Source organism: Drosophila melanogaster, chromosome X (assembly GCF_000001215.4).
Source record: "Drosophila melanogaster chromosome X".
NCBI classification, from domain to species: Eukaryota; Metazoa; Arthropoda; class Insecta; order Diptera; family Drosophilidae; genus Drosophila; species Drosophila melanogaster.
In genome coordinates, this window is record NC_004354.4 from 10,166,925 (window position 1) to 10,179,908 (window position 12,984).

At 40.9% G+C, this 12,984-nt stretch overlaps 1 protein-coding gene and 1 non-coding gene across 3 annotated transcripts in view; one reads left to right on the forward strand and one right to left on the reverse strand.

The window, feature by feature from the left end:
• Positions 1 to 12,984, reverse strand: part of asRNA:CR44894 (antisense RNA:CR44894) — a 94,235-nt gene that overhangs the window by 52,585 nt on the left and 28,666 nt on the right. For both annotated transcript variants that reach the window (NR_123853.1, NR_123854.1), the window contains exon 2: positions 3,203 to 3,301. This is a non-coding gene — a non-coding RNA (antisense RNA:CR44894). The remainder of the gene's footprint in view (positions 1 to 3,202; positions 3,302 to 12,984) is intronic.
• Positions 1 to 12,984, forward strand: part of CG43902 (uncharacterized protein) — a 36,904-nt gene that overhangs the window by 8,491 nt on the left and 15,429 nt on the right. The window lies entirely within an intron of this gene.

The window sequence follows — 12,984 nt, forward strand, 5'->3', positions numbered from 1 at the left end:
CATCGATGTGGGCGCATTTGTTTCGCTCCACTCCATACCACTGCAGCCGCATTAATATTTCACATTTCATATTCACAATCGTCCTTCTCGCTCCAACCCCCCTCCCCCGCACTTCAAAAGGCGCTCATTTACCTGGCTGGCTACTGGCTACTGGTTCCGGATGTCTGGTCATGTCAGCGGAGTTGAAAAGGGTTTTTTTTTTCTGTTGTTCTTTTTTTGTGCTCACATTGTGCTCCATTGGCATCTTCCGCCGATTTCCTGTTTTCCCGTTTGCACGCTTTTCCCGGCCGCTTTCCCGCCGCATTTGCCGCCAACAGTTTCAGTTTCAGTTGCGGTCGCTGCGATGGGCGTGTATTTTAATTGTGTTGACTTTGTAAATGATCCATTCATAATGCTACTCGAAGGCATTCCCATCGTCATCGTCATCGTCGTCATCATTTCAGCCGGTCTGCTCAGCCTGTTTTTAATGGCCAACATTTAAGCCGGCTCCGAACAGCAACAAGGCTTGTACCACAAAAGGAGTAATCGACTGATTTACAACCATGTTGTACCCTGTGTTTTGTCAGGTGACTTCACTCTGCAGAAGATTAATAATCTATCAAAATACGTAAGGACAAGCTTAATATGCAAACTTCAAACATAAAACAACTACTAATTATCCTTACTATACAACCACACAAGTACTTGCTATATCCTTTCTGTTCAATACTCCCCTTTTTATTCACAATTACAGGGAATGCAAGAGAGAGAAAAAAAAAACGTATTCAGAGCAAATGAAACGAAACGAAAATCGATAATGAATTAATTTTCAGGCACCGAAGGCAAATGGCGCCGACAAATTTATGACTGTGGACTGGGCCCGGCATTGCAAGGATATTCTAGTGGCCATAGCCCCCTGCCAATTCGATTCCCAATGTCCCTGTGCAGCAGCATTTAACATTTGCTCAATGGCCAGTTCGTATTTCCCAGGCCCTCAAGTCCAATAAGCCACTGAAAGCGTTTAAAGTTAAGCCTTTTTACTCAATATCAGCACACAGGAAAAATGGCATTAAATACTGCACTAAATTTAATAGATAGTACTATTGTTAAAAATATACTTCAATATAATATACTACTTTGCTTCAAAAGTCTAACAAGTTGGCTTGAAATAAAACCATTCTGGACTTTTAAACTAATTACCTAAATGGCAGACGTTATAACTTTTGCCTGTGCATGTTAACAAATTGTTACAAAAAGCCTTGACAAAATTATATATGAATTGTAATCACTTTGCCTGTGATTTTTGTCATAATTGCAATCAAATCTCAAAAACTCAATCTTTAGCAAAGTTTGTGTGCTCAACTTTTGTCCGTGGCTTAACAGGCTTTTGAATGTGTGTCAACGTTTGCCTCAATTTCTGCATATCCTTCTCGTTTCGTTATATTCCCTCTATTTGTTTAGGCTTCAAGGGAAAAAGGTGGGCGATGAGCACTGGCAGTGGATTCTATTTGGTTTTAAGTGGGCAAATTGCTTATGTAGGGCATCTACACCTGGGCCAACCCCCAAACGGTCGCCGTCCAACCAATTAGTGTCAGTCAAAAGTTTTTAATACCCTGCTTAAGGCCTGGATATGGAGATGATGACTTTAAATGCTTTATGCCATATTTTAATACTCTACACTCATTTGATACTCTTCATTCTAAGAATTTAATATATGTATAAATTATGAATTATACCCACTAACTAATTGCTGGAGTTTCGACTATTATTGCGTTTGTGTGTAGGGTTCAATTTTTGAAGTAGGGCATTCGGAAATGCAAACATGCCGACTATCTAATTGAAATGCAAGCGAATGGTAGGCTATCAATTACGCCTTAGTGGCTTCAAAAAGGTCCTTTTCCAGGACCGGCAAAAATGTCAAGTCAGTTAGTCAGCCATCATGTTAGTCGGCGAGATGGCAATCGAGTCGCATTAAAAACTAATCGCAGCCCATGCATGCGGCTCAAATGATTAAGCGTTCAATTTGCCAGCACTCGACATGCAATTAAAGTTGGTTTCATATGTGTGTGTGTGTGTGTGTGTGTGTGTACATTTCTTTGCATGTCTGCGCTTTCTCTTTGCTTTCTTTTCGGCACCTAGTTATTAGTGTGTGTGTGCGCCTGCAGGTGTTTGCACACGGAATGCAACTGTAATTATGCGCACGACTGACACACATTAGCCAAGCGGCGAAACCCAGAAAACGGGGTGTATTTATAGCCTACTTAAAGGTAACTAAGACACGGCACGAGCACAAGTCAAGTGACTATCTTTCAAAGCACCGGCAAATGGGATCACTATATGCATCACAGGTGTTTCCGCACAATCATAAGGTGAGAACATAAATCCTTGCAATAAGTTGGCAACAGAAGAAAGGCTGCTTGTCTGTCATAAATCTTTGGGGGCTAACAAAAGCCAAAGCGAACAAAGGAAAACTGTGTTGATCTTGGCAACACATTTACTCAGTTCTTACAATGTTCATCTGGAGTATTTATGAGTGTTTGTTGAATAAGAGGCATATTATATAATTCCAAAAAAGTCTTTTTAATGTGGCGCTTACTTTATACACGCACTTTATCTATTTTCAAGCATTAAAAACATTTCCAAAACTAGCATTTGCATTTGAAAACTTTTGAATTCCTCAAACGACTGCAATCTCTCAGTTATTTTCGCATTTACCCAAAAAAAAAAAAAATCTCAGGGGGTATGAGTAGCACCATTTCGTCCTTTCCACCAACGATCCTCATTCCTTGGACTGCAAACTTTGCTCGTGCCTCATTGTACAATTTACTCTTCGGATTTTGTTTGACATGCAAATGCTGCAGTTAAGTACATAAAGTTTTAGCGAAACATATAGAGTACATAGAGTCGACAGTATGTATATCGTCCGATGGATGGTCGTGTTTGTATGAGAAATGAGAGCATCGCTCGGCACGCGAATTGTGTGGCAACATTTTGTTGTTTAATTTTTGTGTACCGACTGCAAATTGAAGGCCCAGTTCCTCCGAAAAAATAAAAAAAAAAAACCCCCTTTACACACCCCCTGCAAATCCTACTCAAAAACTCAACGCTTGGACGTTGGCAATTTGCTGCATACAAATCGCGGCTGGCAACGCCGCTGCCTGTGATTATTGTTGTTGCTGCCGCTGATGGTGGCAGCCAAAAGAACTTAAAGTAGGTTACTTACAACCACGCACACACGTATGCATCTTTAAGTGCACTGCGAGAAGTTATCCAGCATATTTTAAATACGTCCTGCGTTCTCTGCTTATTCACAATGAAGTCACTGAAACGAATTCAAAAAGTAAGCCAAAAAAACAATTAATATAAAGTGAAGCTCAGATTATAAGTTTGAAATATGTGTACAAATAGATTTATTTTTTTTTTTTTTGGGTGCACCTGCTGCGAGTTGTTTTTGTGCATACTTAAGGCAGCGGACCAGACACGCCCCCTTTCCATCTCCACTCGCCTGCATGGCCCTACCATCACATTTGGGTGCTGTAATTGAGGCAACTTTGCAGAAAGGCAAAACTTGCCGCATGTACGAATAGTTTGCTGCATAATGACAGGCGCGCCGGCATGCATATTTATGCCTCAAAAACTCAACTTTCCACCCGCGACACCATCTTGAGTCGAACATTTTTTCAGGGCGCGGAAAGTCACGCTCTATTGGCTCCACCAACCAATGTGGCTCAAATAAACGAGTTGGGGCCACTTTCATTTGGCCAAAAAAAAAAAAGCGCATTGAACAAAATGAACAAAAAACCGGAAAATTCCCCTTGTGAAAAGAACTCCCATTGCGACGAAAGTGATTAATTATTTAGAAAACATTTCAATAGAGTTTGTTTGATTTCAAATGAAACCGCAATGAGCAGAGCGGCTGCCAAAGTAACTTCCGGTTCCGGCCTCTCTCTCTCTCTCTCTCTTTCTCGCTCGCCTTACTGCTAGCTCTCTCGCTCGCACTGCCACAGCCTCTCAGCAAAGTCAACCGCCAACTGTGGCCAGCAATAAAAATTTTACAGACAATTCGCTTTTATTGCATTTCACACGCCCAAGGAGCGAGCGAGATGGGGCGATAGCAAAAGAGAGAGAGAGAGAGAGAGAGAGAGGGGCAAATAGACAGTTGAGTGCAGCCACAAAGAAGTTAACGTTTGTAGTTTAGTTGGCTTTCAGTTGGAAAAACTAATTTGTTGTCGCACTTTTTAGGTTTCACTTCTACATTATTTCTTAAAAAACAGTTGCAAAATTATTAATTTATCAAGTGGTATTTCCATCAAATAAATTTTTTCACTAAAAACAACATTCCAATTTTGGCCGACATGATCGGTGGACATAGGCAACCCAGAATTGCAATCAATAATGTTGCACACACCACAAAAACAAAAAACAAAAAAAAAGCAGTAAAAAAAGGACTTCCGCTCACAGCAGACCATAAAAATGTGCTGCATACTTTTAGGCAGTCAAAAGCCATAAAGTCAAGAACTGGTGTGTGTGTGTGTGTGTTTTTATAGTTTTTTTTTCTGATGAAAAGGGATTTGTGGGTGGTTGGGCGTTAAAAGGCACCAACTTGAGGTGTTTGCCAATGCACTTGTGGAGGCTAAATGAATTAAAAAATCGAATGGAACGAGTTGCAACCGTCAGTGGAAAGGAAGCAATGAAAATTATCCAAGGGAGAGGCGCCTGGGAAATTGCACCAAACGAAAGGAAACTTTAACAGCCACTGAGGGGGGCGGGGCTGACTACAACAGCTGCATACAAATGCCCCGCGTGTGTGTGTGTGTTGGTGTGTGCGTGTGTGTCGAGTGGCAGCAGCAAAGAAAAAAATTAATTTAAATTTTTATGATGCCATAAAAATAATGCATGGCATGTCTGGGCCCCCGGCTAAAAGGAGAGACACCACTGCCGTAAGCGGCTGGGGGCTGCAGGATTGTTGGTGGGGTGGGGGGGGGGGGGGGGGGGTTGAGTGGGCGTGGCAAGGCTGAGGCGAAGTGAAGTGGAAGCTGGCACACCGTCCATGGGCAAAAAGCAAAGGCAATGGCGCCACGTTGCCCCAATTAGCTGCACACTGTGCCTCAGCATGTGGCCATGCCAGCGGTAGGAGTGCACCACCCCCCACAGCCGCCCATAGCCACACATACATACATACATATGTAGCCACCCAGAACCACCCACACACTCTCAGTCGACTGGCATCCTAAGCAGCATGTCATTAGTGCCGCCTTCAAAACAAATCAACGAACACGCGGAAATGCGATGAAACAAAATAAAGCGTCGGTGCACACCGAGAGCATTAGGTATTCCTCCAACTTGGTCATGTCCTGGCAATATATAAGAGCAATCTAATATATACCCACTCGAGTCGCAGCAGATCCCCGGTAGTCTGTTCAACAATATTTCAAACAGTGGCTACCAAGATACGCGGCGGTAAACAGGTGGTCTACATGAAAGGAACAACAAACGAAAGAAACTCGTGTAGCGCCAAATAAATATGTATATATTCATGTTAAAATCAAATACAGATATATGTAATTGAGCTAGTTATATTCACTTAACTCAATTAGATTTACCACCACCAACTATTACATAGTAATGTTACAAACAAGCGCTTATTCGCGGATCAACAGTGCGTATACGCAATAATCCTTGCTAAGCTTAAAGCGGGCCGTTCGCTAACTGAGCTAAGTAAAAGCGAAATACAAAAACTTAGCTCCTCATTTGCACTACATGCCGCAACAGGATAGATTGCCACGCCCCCAGCCGCCCACGAAAGCGTCGGGGCGTAACAATGAATACAAATGAGTCATTTATGACCAACCAAAAGGACCACAAAAATATACGTATCTCTGTGGCCACAAAAGGAAATGCCGCAAAAAAATGTCAAGGCAACGACGCATCATTTTTTTTTTTTTTTTGCCATAAGGTGAACAATGCTTCTTAAGTATTAAATTTATGAGTGAGTAATGCAATTAAAGTTGAAAGTTGTATGGCATCTTTATTACACTTTATAAATTGCAATTATACGATTTATTTTGAAGTACTTTAAACGTATGACTTTATAACGGAATACAGCACTTGGTTAATCTTCCATAATCTTAATTCAATTTCACTCAGTTCACAATTTTTAATTGCTTGCCAAAATTTGCTAAAAATCCAGAAAGAAAAAAAAATGCCACATTTTCTGCAGTTTCCTTGGAAGCCCCCAAGCTGTGATTTATTTGACATACTGCACATGGCACACGGAAATGTTCTTTGATCGTTTCCGGTCATTTCTCATGGCCAAAATTCGGGTCAATTTGTAATCCCTGCCGGCCCCCAGGATCCCTGCGCCCGTCATCTGTTCTCCGGTCCTCTGCGTCTGCCGGAGACATTAAGTTAAAAGTCCGGAATAGAACGAAAGGACTACTAGCCCCCCCCCCTTGAATGTTGGTCGCCCAGTTCTTTGGCATTGTTTATGCCTCGTTTGAAATTTATTGTTATGAGCACAGCGAACGAACAGGACAGCAATTACCGAGGTCCTTTGGCTTTCTAAGTCTAAGGTCTCGCCATAATTGGATGGGCGTGAACTTCGACTGAAACTTCGATGACAATTAAAATCGAAATTTTCAGCACACAATGCAGGGGCAATTAAGGAAACCCAAAATGATTTACTTATCGATTGCCCACCTTGCTGCCCCACAACAAGTCCTTCGTTCGCCCAACTGCAATATGATTTACTGCCACATCTCTCTCGACCGTAATGTTGACTTTAATTGACTCTCAAGTCGCTGGGTGGGTCGTTTGGAGATCTGCAAAAGAGCACTCCATAATTTAAGGTCATTTCATGCAATGGGTCAGCGTTTACAATGACTTGGATCATCAGCCAATACTACATACATATATACATATGTCCAAAATACAAATGAAATCCTTATAAATTGCACATAAAAAATGCCTTTAGAACACTATATTCTTGAAGAATTCTTAAAATTGTTGGTATGTTAATATTTTCTGTAGGGCATTTTGGCGCCACTGTTTCTTAAAGTCACTTCCGTTTGTCTTCTCTTGCTGCTTTTCATTTTCATGTTCCACTTCCTGTTCGCCGGCAACAGTTTAATATTTGAAAAAGCGCAGGACGAAGCCAAAGGAAGAAGAAGGAGCTAGCTGGGCAAAAAAGAAGCTCCAGTTTTAGCTGCAGGGAAAGAAGCAGCAAAGGCAGCACAATGCAATTAATCAAAGCGCTGGTCGCGAGTCGTATTCCAGCCCCGCCTCCATATATACGCCCCCTTTTGATTCGCCCACTGAATAAACCCAATTTCTATGTCCTTTGCCAGCCGTTTGCCCCTTTCGATGCCGCATACACAGAATTAGAACTTTGGTTATGAATACTTAATGAATTTTAAAACATACAAAATAGCATAAAAAAATGTTCATTGATTAAAAGAAGTTAGATTAAATAATAAAATATTTACATTTGAATTTAAAGAAGCTGAAACAAATTTTAAAATGCGTGCTTTAAGAGCATATTCTTTTCGTAATATTTTACACATTTAAATACAAAATATAAAAACGCTCAAATCACCAAATTTTTTTTCTCAGTGCAGCCAAGTGTAAGTGCGAGTCATAAATGTATGTGTATGTAGTATGTATGAACTATATACTACTAGGATGTGCAATGCAAAAACGCAATTCGTAGGAACTTTGGCTCACACAGGAAACAAAACTAATTATCGTTAGAGCAAAATTTTTGTTTTACTACTGCTGTTAACCCTCCAATACCAACGCGACCCCCCCACTACCCCTTTCTTTTTTACATGTATATGTGAAGAGGGGGGGGGGGGGCTTGTGAGAAAGAAGGTCGGAAATGGGGGCGGGGTCGAGGCAAAAACGATGTGGAGCCGCCCATATTTATAATTACTGTTTGCACACTTAACGAAGACACCAAGACTACGAAGAAAGGGATTAATAGGAGGCACTAAGTACAAGAGAAAGAACATGTTCAACAAGAAGAAGAGGAAGAGGAAGAGGAAGAGGAAGAGGAGAAGAGAGGAAGAGAGGGAAGCGCGATGGGAAGAGTGAGAAAAGAGGGAGCTGAAAAATACGCAATTCTCAAACTTGACGAATGAGGAAAATGAGAAACAGCAGCAACAGTAGCTCAGATGAGAGACAACATTTTTGAAACTTCATTTTCAAAATTATGCTCATTAATCATGAAAAACAACCGAAAATTATGACAAGCTACAGAGGGGGGGAGGGGTTGGTTAGGTTAAAATTTGAGATTGTAGGTGTGTGCGTGCTGATGTGTGTGTGTAGTTGTGTATTGGCTGTTGGCGTGTCGCATAATACTTTGTTAGGTCTTAACACGCAAATCAGCCAGAGAAATTGTCACACAGAGAGGAAAAAGCGAGTAAAACAAAAGAATGAGCGGATGGAGGCGGAAAAACGATGGGAAAACGGTAAATTTAGGGAGGGTGGAGGAAATGGGCACAGGTAGTCTTCGATATGGCGACAGCTTACTCCTTTTCTAGTACAGTCCGTTTCAGCTTGATAGTAAACTTCATTTTACCACCCAAATTTCGGAATAATTGGATTTTAACATTTTATTGTACTATACAAAAAGAAATGAAATAATCCGCAATGCAAATCAATAAATTCCGCAGTAAAAGTCAATTGCCCGTCCAAAATGATTAAATATTTTCACTCCCGTCAGATAATAGCCAACAATTACGCTTATGTAATTACACTACTTAAACGCACTTCTTTGTTATATACTATAGCTAGCTAGCTCAATTAAGCCCACGACCATCCCCCACTTTGGCCTTGCACGCACATCCAAAAGGATTCGTGACATTGAGCTAGAAAACAAATATATATTGGCTAAAGCGAAAAAAAAACTATATATATATAAACAAGAAAGTAGGTAAGTTTAACTTGATTTACGAGCAATGAATTATCAGCTAGCTAATAGTGGAGGCCACTTAAATTTTCATATATGCTTGCCCCATCCTTGGCTCGTTCCATTAGTGGGTCTAAACCGAAGGGGAGGGTGGGGGGTATGGCATTATCTGACCCTTAACCACTGAGCATTATCTCTGTATCTTCAAGTTCGACCTTGTGTGTCTGCAGCTGTTGCCCGACTCACACGCACAACAAATAAAACGCAAATTGTATAGCCAAGTCCTGAAAACAAAAAAAACCAAAAGAAATCGATGTTCCATATACCCTATGGGTTAGGGCAATTGACCAAGTTTAATAATACATGGATCTTACCACTAACGAAGTATTTAGTATTAGCTGAAACCTATGCAGTACTGAAATCATTAAATATTTGTCTAAATTTTCCTAATTTTACTAAATTTTTTTCCTAATCCGAAATGGTTGTGCAAGGCAAACATACCCTTGCAAGGACCTGGCGAATGGAACCTTAGCATTGACATTGTCTGTCCCTGGCCTTGTTTGGTCCCGTCTTAACTCCCCCCCCCCCCCTGTTCCTCCCGCTTTCACCATCTTTCTCATTTTCTGTTATTTCCCATTTTCTATGCGCTTTGGCTCTTTTGCTTGGCTCTTTTTGGGGACTTTCAGCGGTCGCACGTAGCAAATTCCATTTACGTGTCCTTGAATTTTGCCTAATATTATTGCCTCCTGCTTTATCCCAGGCAGTAGAATCAAGGCAAATTGTAACAGAAATAGAAAAAGTCCAAGACGAAGAAATTAATAATCAATATGACAGACTCCAAAAATGATGGAATCGCAACGAATGAAAATAGCTGACTGAAAGAGAAGCAATTTATGGACCATTTCCTTGACGACAGGTGGTGGCGTCTGTCTATCCCAGAATTTTTCCCCATAAATTGATGGCAGCTTAGGGACTTATTTTACGTGGGCCACCGAACAAGATTAATATTTAATTAAATCGATTTAATGCCCGGCTGTGGATCTGTTGACAACAGCTTGTAAAATACCAAAACCGCTGACAGCCGAGTGATTTATTCATGTTTTGCGCTCCACATTTGTTGCATCTGTCTGTTTGTCTGTCTGCAAATATTAATTACATATCAACGGCGACACAAAAAAAAAAAGTTGAAGAAAAAGCGCTTAACCCAAGAAAATTGTGCTTTTCAAGCAGCTGCAAGGTGTTTTCGAACTGTCAGAAAACTTGAGCCGATGAAGAAAGGGATTTACGGGTGTAAAAACGAGTCAAAACTTTCTAAATGTAAAAGTAACGATTTCAAAACTTTACAAAGCTACCATGATATTAGGCTTAAAATTAAGCAACTTTGGTTTTGTGCGTAAATAAATATGAATTTACCAAGTATAGCTTAATTGAAAATGTTTGCTAACTATTTATGCTATTTTTGCCAAAATCTTTAACTAAACGCATGAATTCCGACACTTTTCTATCGCATTTTTTTTGCGTACAAGTAACGTTAGTGTGTGCGCCTTAATTGCACCACAAATACGTGGCATACCTCAGTTAAGGATTGTCGAAAATCTCTTTTACTCCTGCGGTTGGGTCACGCTTTTCCTTATAAGGACACACATCCCACCAGCGACCCAACCACCCCCACACTCCACTTTTTCATTTTGGCAGGCCTGCTTTGGCTATAACTTTCCCAGACAGGCGAGGCTAAAACCGAAACTGAAACTGAGAAATGAAAAACCAAACTGCGTTTGAAAGTGTCAGCATTAGGGTGGACCAACATACTAAACTGATGACTTAATTACTTAATAACAATAACTTGTGGCTTCATATAATGATATTGGATTAAAGATCAGTTAAAGATGAAATTATTTCAATGTGAAACAACATTTCTATGGCAAACTTGAGGTACCCTGCTTTTGATGTGGCTGATGTTTTATCACTGGTGAGTTAGAAGCTCCGCCAAAACTTGCAAACGTTTTGTAAGCGTTCACGTTGTCGTCTCCACTGGCAGTGGATTCACCAGTTTTCCGGATATCTCCTCCCAGTTTACCGGATTGCACCGTCCGTATGTTTTGTGTTTCTGGCAGAGTTCTGCGGAGTTTGTCACTCACATGGCGACAGAGCTCGCCAAACAAATGGACCAACAGTTCGTGTATCTGTGTCTCGTTTATGATTGCATTATGGCGAAAAACAGCTTACACAGCCCACATGTACTGGAGTCCAACTATACGTCTCCCTTTCCATCGGCACAGTAACAAAATAGGAACATCAACAGCTACAGCTGCGTAAATTTGCATAATTCCACAATAAGCTGTAAGCCGGCAAGGGATAGCATTTTCGGATGGAGGATGGGTTGTGGGTGTTTAGTTTTGTCTGAGTGAAAAGTTTAGAGACCAAACTGTTTCGCCAGACTAGAAAGTTTCATCGGCTTGTAAATGATGTTTTCCTGCTGCAACAACGTTGACGAGGTAAGGGACTTGCGTTGTGAGGGATTTATCAATTCGGATCACTCTCATCACCCATCCACCGAGTTAACATTCTCAGATTTTGATGGCTGGAGCGCAATCCATCAAGAGTTTGGACAGTTTGTGGCCAGAGTTGGTCACAACCAGTGACGCTTAAGAGTGATAAGTGCGGATTTCGACCGGGCCACAGCAACTATGCTAATTAATTACATTAGTTGCACGAAACTATTTGGACTAAAAATGTGCAATGAAATGTGTAGAGTATTTTGTGATATGGAATCTTTTTCAGAAGTGTTTAAATCTATGAATTTAAATTTTTATTGTATATATTGTATTTGTATTCCTATTATTTCAATGGCAATGGCGTGGATAATCGAGGTGTTTAACAAAAATCTCCATGGCTTTTGCCACAGTTTTTGCCCCCTGGAAAAAACTAATAGAAAAGGTCTTGTCGCAGGACACGTGCTTCAAGTTGCCCACAATTGTTGGTCAACAAAGTGTTGCTGCCAAGAAAGTCACTTGGCCAAGACAGCAAAAAACGTAGTAATCCTGGTATTAAAGTTGCAAGCCAGTTGAACTCCAACTGTTACATATCATCAACAACACAGATATAAAGGTGTCACAAGCTGTGAGAAAAATGGTAAAATATGGGAAAAATAACAGAATCATAACCATTTGCTTTAAACTATAAAATCCTGAAAATGCCGTTCACAAAATTGACTTTTGGTCTTTTAATTGGCTTGATATTTTTAGAAATTCTAAAAAATTTGGCAGCATTCGTTTTTGTATGACATCAGTTAACTATCAAAACCAAAGTGTTCTTAAGTCAATGCCAATTAAATCGATGACAGAATGACAATGGAATTGTGTGTGTTAGCCATGGGCAACGTTTTTGCTTAACCGAATTCATTGGTTTTGGCCCTCGGAGTCGAAAGCGCTTGCAGGCAAAGAAAATACATTTGGCCAGAGAAATTATTCTTTCAATTTACAAAACGTAACGAAGCGCAAAAGTCAATTAAACTTGACCAGAAAAGAAAAGTTATAAAAAGTTGATAGCCAGAAGTAGATTCTGAATTAGGTTGGATAAATATTTCCCAATTGCAACATACTAGCTAGAGTACAATGGTATATAGTATTTAAGTGTACTGCTTATATTTTTCTCAGTGCATTCGTCGTTGTTTGCATTTGTTCCCTGGGCGCTGGTGTGTTGGATTTTATGTGGATGAGTTCGGCACGGAGCCGATTGGTGGCCAGAAGGAGGTCTTGGAGCACGAGCCTCGGCCGGAGTTCAATTAATTGCTCGTCTCGGCCACGCAGCTGCCATGTAAAGGCCTTGTAAACAGGCCGTTTGCGCCGGTGTGCGTGTGCATGTGTGTGTTTGTGTTTGTGTTTGTCCATGTCTGCGTTTGTTTCCGTGTCTGTGTTGCTCTGCGGAGCAGTGGCCATGTTGTTTGCTTCGCGTCTTGGTCAAAGGACCCTCCTCCTCAATCCCTATACTCTCCCTGATTTTCCACCTCCAGCTGAGGAATGTGCGTGGTTTTGTGTGCCAAAACGCTTAACACTCCGCTGAGCACGGGATTTCGAAAAGTTGACGAACAGTTAGGA